The sequence below is a fragment of the Mus caroli genome, chromosome 2 (assembly GCF_900094665.2).
Source record: "Mus caroli chromosome 2, CAROLI_EIJ_v1.1, whole genome shotgun sequence".
Taxonomy (NCBI): domain Eukaryota; kingdom Metazoa; phylum Chordata; class Mammalia; order Rodentia; family Muridae; genus Mus; species Mus caroli.
In genome coordinates this window covers 81,231,509-81,239,027 of record NC_034571.1, presented here as the reverse complement: position 1 = coordinate 81,239,027, position 7,519 = coordinate 81,231,509, and the positions used below count along the sequence as shown (strand labels likewise).

Genomic DNA, 7,519 nt, shown 5'->3' with positions numbered 1-7,519 from the left:
CCATGAGCATTTTGTTCCCCCTTCTAAGAAGAATTGAAGCACCCACACTTGGATCTTCCTTCTTCTTGTGCTTCATGTGGTCTATGAATTGTATCTTTAATTTATTTCTTCATTTCTTCCATGACAAAGTTATCTTTGAGTAGAGAGTTATTCAATTTCCATGGGTATGTGGGCTTTCTTTTGATTTTGTTGTTATGAAGATCAACCTTAGTTCATAGTGTTCTGATAGAAAGCATCAGATTAGTTCAATCTTCTTTGGTATGTTGAGGCTTATTTATTGAGGACTTACATAATCAATTTTGGAGAAGGTACCATAAGGTGCTGAGAATAAAGTATATATATTTGTTTTAGGGTGAAATGTTCTGTAGATATATTAGTTTCACTGAGTCTACCCATTGTTGAGAGTTGGGTGGTGATGTTTCCCAGTATTACTGTATGAGGACCAATGTGTATTTGAGCTTTAGTAAAGTGTCTTTTACAAATTTGCGTGCCCTTGCATTTGGGGCATAGATGGTCAGACTTGAGAGTTCATCTTGGTGGACTTTGCATTTGATGAGTAAGAAGTGGTTTCAAAAATTTTGGTTGAAACTCTTTTTAACTGGATATTACAATGGCTACTTCACCTTGTTTCTTGGGACCCTTTACTTGGAAAAGTTATTCCAGCCTTTTATTTTGAGGAAGTGTCTGTTTTTGTCACTGATGTGTGTTTCCTGCATGCAATGACATGCTGGGTCCTGTTTATGTATCCAGTCTGCTAACTTATGTCTTTTTATTGGTGAATTGAATTCATTGATGTTGAGAGATATTAAATACCAATGATTGTTGTCTCCTATTTTCATTGTTTGTGGTGTTATATTGTTTGTTCGTTTCTCCTCTTTTGGATTTGTTGTGTGATGTCGGATGTTTAGATTTATTGGCGTTTCATGGTTTATGTTGTAGTTTTCCTTCTCTTACCCTCTGTAGGGCTGATTAGTGAAAAGATAACATATAAAGTTGGTTTTCTCACAAAATATTTTGGTGTCTCCATCAATGGTGACTGAGAGTTTTGCTAGGAAAAGTAGCCTACACTGATATTTGTGTTCTCTTATGGTCTGAATAATATCTATCCAAGATCTGGATTTTAGAATCTCGGTTGAAAAGTCTGGAGTAATTCTACCTTTATATGTTACTTGGCATTTTCCCCTTATGTTTTCAATATTCTTTCCTTGTTCTGTGCATTTAGTGTTTTGATTATTATGTGACAGGAGGAATTTCTTTTCTAGTTAAATATATTTGCTATTTTGTAGGATTCTTGTATGGTTGTGACCACCTATTTCTTTAGGATAGGGAAGTTTTCTTCTATGATTTTGTTGAAGATGTTTTCTGACCCCTTGCATTGGTAATCTTCTCTCTCTTCTACTCCTATTATTCTTAGGCTTGATCTTGTTATTGTTCCCTGATTTTCTTGGATGTTTTGGGTTGGCAGCTTTTTGCACTTTGTATTTTCTTTGACTGTTGTCTCAATATCTTCTATAGTCTCTTCCACACTCAGATTCTCTCTTCTGTACTTGTATTCCGTTGGTGATGCTTGCATATGTTATTCCTGATCTCTTTCCTAGGTTTTCCATCTCCAGGGTTGCTTCACTTTGTGATTTCTTAATTGCTTCTATTTCCATTTTTAGATCTTGGACTCTTTTGTTCAATTCCTTCACCTGTTTGATTGTATTTTTCTGTACTTCTTTAAGGGATTCATGTTTTTCTTCTTGATGGGTTTCTACCTGCTTACCTGTCTTATCCTGTATTTCTTTAAGGGAGTTATTTATATCGTCCTTAAGATCCTGTTTGATATTGATGTAATGGTATTTTAGGTTGGAGTCTTGCTTTTCAGGTATATCCACGGTTTGCTGTAGTAAGAGAACTAGGTTCTGATGAAGTCACATAACATTGTTTTCTCTTGCATATGTGTTTATACTTGCCTATTGCTATCTGTTTATCTCAAGTGTTTACTGGCCTTGCTGTCTGTGACTAAATTCTGTTCCTCCTGTGAGCCTGTGAACCTGTGAGCCTGGTTGTAAAGGAGATTCTCTCTGACAAGCTGTCTCTGCCTGTGGGAGGGGGTGTGCACCACTGGCTCTGCCCAGGGTCAAATTGTGGGCTAGAGGAAAGATGTGTCTCTGCTGGGCAGGGCAGATAGTGTCCACCTCTGCTGGGTCCCATGGGGGTCTCATCAAGTATTGGGGCAGGTTTCTGTGTCTCTTCTATGAGCCTGGTTGTGTCAGAGCATATGGAAGTCAAGCTGTCTTGATGTGGGAGGGGTCTGGAGCTCTGTCTTTGCCCTGAGCTATCCACTGTAGGTTTTGTAGTGGTTACTAATTTTAAACTTTGTGTCTCACCTGTCATGTTTAAGGAACTGAAAAATAAAATATAAAATAAAATAAAACAAATTAAAAATAAAGTCTAAAACATAACTAAGCTGAGATTTTCTTGTATAGTTTATTGTTTATAATGCATGCATCTTATTATTATAGAATCATTCTTCTCAAGATAAATTATATCTCATTAAAACCTTATAAATGCAATATTGAGAATATAACTGATAAACACAAATACCTTTTAAAATTTCCACTCTTCTGAACTAATAAAAATAAGTGCACATACAACTCTACAATGCAATTATATCATTAGAAGGAAAGATTTGGTCATTCTATTCACTGTGGGGCTTAGAAAAGGAAATCTCTGGCTCAATTATTCCTGGAACTTTGGTTCTCAACAGCATGCCAATCTTTCTTAGAAATTAGTCTCTAAGGATGACCACAGGTTTGATTATGCTCAGCACCCTTATGCAAATTTGTCTAGAATTATTAGGTTAAAAAAGACATAGACTACTCTACTTGGACTTATAGACGGTACTAGAACTCATTTGACTAATAGCTACTGTGGGACCTTGTACTCCAACAAGATCTGAATAATACCTTTTGGCTGATGTGTTTTATCTTTCTATTTTAAGAAAATGAATACACAGATATTTGGAAATAACAAGGAAATCCATACTTCAGAAACATTCAGATCCTTAAACCTATGTCCTCTTTTATTTTTGAAAAAAATTCAAAGTTGTCAAAATTTTAGGCCTATGATATTAAAAGGTCTATGATTGCTGTTTCCTAAAACAAACAAACAACAACAAAAAATTGGCCCACAGTAAGTATTGTGAAGGTAGAAGGTCTTAGAAGAGTTAAAAATAACACAAGGTGTTTACCCTAAGACTGTTTATACACACTGAGTTTGCAGATTTGTCAAGAACTGTCAGGATTTCTGACAAAAATGTGTTAATAACATGAGATTCTAAAAGTTATTGTTATATTTTAAAAGTGAATTTTAAAAGAAAGATAATCTCAAGCCCCAACTGAGATTATCTTTGCATCATAAATTGGCACATATTTTACAGGAGCCAATGGGACTTCTGTAAAAAATGATATAAATTACATTTGAAGAAAAAGAAGAGCAAATGTTAACATTAAAATGGTTTTCTAAATTTCTTTTTCTGTTTATTAAGTATTTTGATTAAGTTTCAAAAGCTAATTATAGAGAGCAATGCAGGATCACAAATATGCTTCTGCAGTGAAATTATGTATATATACAATCAAGAAGTATTTGAAATAGTAATTTAATACTTCTCATTAGTAATTAGTATTTTTGTACCTTGTTTCTCTTTGAAAATGAAATAATTCTATTGAAAATATAAAAGATCTATGATTTTTCTTACATAGTAATTAAGTATCATACTTCTATTTTGGAATTAGTTTTTAGTAACAATGTAGAAATAATATTTTTGACAACAGAAATTAATTATAAAAATAAAGAAATATGCATAAAATATTTTATTGAGATTTACTTAAGTATCATTTTAATTTCATTTTAGGGTAGTTTGCAATGAATACCTTGAATTATACATTTAAGCCTGATTTCATTCTCATGGGACTGACTGATTCCAAGGAGGTTCAACTGGTCCTATCTGTGCTTTTTTTCCTGATATACCTGGTCACTGTTCTGGGGAACATAGGCATGATACTGATCATCCGTCTAGATGTCCAGCTTCATACTCCAATGTATTTTTTTCTCACCCACTTGTCATTCCTTGACCTGAGTTACTCTACTGTCATCACACCTAAAACTTTAGAAAACTTGCGGACTTCCACTAAGAATATTTCTTTCATCGGCTGCTTCACTCAAATGTACTTTTTTGTCCTTCTGGCAGCTACTGAGTGTTTCCTTCTGTCTTCAATGGCCTATGATCGGTATGTAGCTATCTGCAAACCTCTACATTATTCAGTCATTATGTCCAAAAGATTCTGTAGTGCCCTCCTTACTGGGTCATATGTGTTTGGAGCTGTAGATTCTACTGTCAATATGTTATGCATGGGTACACTGGATTTCTGCAACTCCAATGTCATCCATGACTTTTTTTGTGACACATCCCCACTTTAGCCCTCTCATGCAGCAACACACATGATATTGAATTCATTATATTCATTTTTGCTGGTTCCACTCTACTGTTATCCCTTATCACAATATCTGCATCTTATATGTCTATTCTCTCTACCATTTTGAAGATCAGTTCCACTTCAGGAAAGCAAAAGGCCTTCTCAACTTGTGCCTCTCATATCCTGGCAGTTACCATATTTTATGGCACTATGATCTTCACTCATTTAAAATCAAATAAGTCTTTCTCTTTGGGAAAGGATCAAGTGGCTTCTGTGTTTTATACCATTGTGATTCCCATGCTTAACCCACTCATTTATAGTCTCAGAAACAAAGAAGTAAAATGTGCTATTGATAGAATTATAAAGAAAAGAGAAAAAGATCTCTACTATTAAGGCAACAATTATGCCAAAGGTCAAATTTCCTTTGTTCACATTATCCCCTTGGCTTCTATGCCTTAACAATAAGAAAACATTTGCATCTTCTTATATTTGGAAAGTTTACATTACACAGAACTCAATTGAAATTATTAGATTTAATTTTGTATAGTCTATATAATAAGACACCCATTTGATTATTATCAAAGTGACCACTATGCCAGATAAAATCCTCTTATAACATAAAATAACAAAGTTCACTGGGTATTTAATCACTAATTCTTCAGCAACAGAGAATAAGAATTCCAGAACAATGTGGTAAGATTATGTATAAAATTATTTGAGAATATAATAATAAAAGTCATCACTTAATACTGCAAAACTTGCATTTTTGCCATATATTAATGCACATTACTTTACATGAAACAATCCTTACTTTTATGCGAAAGCTATAGATTGATGTTTTAAAAATTATTTTCAGTTAAACTGAATAACAAACATAAATATCTGAAAAAAATCAGTACTTCTAAAGTTTAAATTCCAAATAAATTATTAAAATAGAATTAAGTTATAGCCAAGTATTGTTTGCAACTAAAAACTGACATTTTTACCAATAGTCACACTGTAATAATTATTGACATTCTAACACATGTTCTTCTTAGTCTAATAATGTGAATACACACATTTGTATGACAAAGATGCATAGTTTTGCTATTTTCTCCATACTTTGATTCAGCATTTTCATTTATCTAAATGATGTATGTACTATTGGAAGTACTATGCAATTTAATATAAAAATGTCAATTATTTTATTATCTCTTAGGCAATTCACATTGTCAGTGAATGTGTAATCAGTACACTATTCTCATCTTGCATTGCTTCAAATATGATATATTGTAAATTTATCATGTCACAAATCTGCATAATCTAAATTCTTTGTATGTGTTTCTGGTGTTTTAGAAACACAATCACTTTGATAAATATCAAAAATTTACTTGCTCATTGTCCTTGTTCTGTTTAATTTTTCGTTATTTAAAATAAAATTTTAAGATAAGAGAAAATCTGTGAAATGCAATTTTATAGATAAAATACAGTTGTTGAGACCACAAAATAACAGCTTTTAATATCTACACTGGATCTGTCATTGGATGATCCCCTCAAATTCCAAACATGAAGAAAGAAATTGCTGAGAGGGCCCTAACCTTCATTGCTAAAGAATTTGGTTTTGATAAAGTTAGGAAGGGGAGATCTAATGCCGTGAATTTAATACACACTTGTAAAGCTAAAAACTGCAATGTATTGACCCAATCTAGCTGTCATGACATGACTTTAATTAAAGATAATTAGATATATCTATAGATAGATAGATGATAGGTAGATAGATAGATAGATCGATAGATAGATAGATATCTGTATGTGTGTGTGTGCACGCGCCAATGAAATTTTTTAAAAATTGAAAATTTTGAAAACTGAAAGCATGTAATATAATGAGTAGTATACCTTTTATTAAATTTAGTTAAGATATTTTTGACACAGAATTGACACAGAATATATATTTGATTACATGTCATAGATATTTTCTTATATTTTCTTTTATTATTATAAATTTATCTTCATAAACTCTAACTACAGTGAAAATTGTCTTTCTTTTATCTAAATATTATTTCAGAAATAGTTCCAGATTCCAAATATTTCATTTTTGTTTGTAATCTTTTGTATTGAATACCTTAAAGCTTTTTTAAGCCACTAGATATAACTTATGAATCATTGAATTGTGTGTCATTGTTGGCTATTAATGTAAAATTATATTTAGGTTTTTTTCTAAATTGCTCTATGTATTTTAATCTATGTGAAAGTATTCTACTTTAATGGATAATACTCTTACAATTTTTCATGTGTTCCAACTACCACCATTTAATTAAATCTCCTAAATATCTATATATTCATACAATTATCTCTTATAAATGTTGGCTTTCGCCTATATCAATCACATAGGAAAGTATTATTAATTTCTTTCTTTGGTATCTGTGTTGTCCAGGATCTACACATAATTTTACTCTAATTTGTTCATGTCTATGATTAGAAATACAAATTAAATTAATTAATTTGTTGTTTACTCGTTAGTTTGGCTTATCACTAATTACCAATATGCTGTCTGTCTTTTTATTTTTCCTCTATTTTTTTTAATATGTCATGTCTCACTGATCCTATAACTCACCAGTAACCCTGGGATCACTAGCTTTCTTCCTATCTCTGATTCACTAATGTGTAGATAAACATACACATACCTGGCACAATGTTTTACATGGTAGTAGGACTTATTAGTCCTTCATGGTTACATGGAAAGCAGTTCACAGATAAATACATATGCTGTGCCCTCATATATGATATATTTGAGCTAGCATTACTTTATTGTCAATATTTAGGGAACTTATATCATCCATTTGTTTATTATATCTAACTTGAGGAAATTGATAAGCTCTAGTTGAAATAAAATTATCTTCTAGTCTTTATAATATATGACAACCCATTTTTAATGTGATTATAAAATTATAATTACTGCTCTATTTGAATACTTCTATTTGTCCTGTAATTTCATTATTGTATTCTTGCATGTTCTACTCATATTAGATGCTGAAATAGTCTTAGTATAAAAGTTTTTATCACTCAGGATTGTTCTAGAT

The 7,519-nt window shown here is 31.9% G+C and overlaps 1 pseudogene; it reads left to right on the top strand.

Annotated features, from left to right (window-relative positions):
- The first annotated feature begins 3,909 nt into the window (after positions 1 to 3,909).
- On the top strand, positions 3,910 to 4,853 carry LOC110290157 (annotated as a pseudogene).
- The last annotated feature ends 2,666 nt before the right edge of the window (positions 4,854 to 7,519 follow it).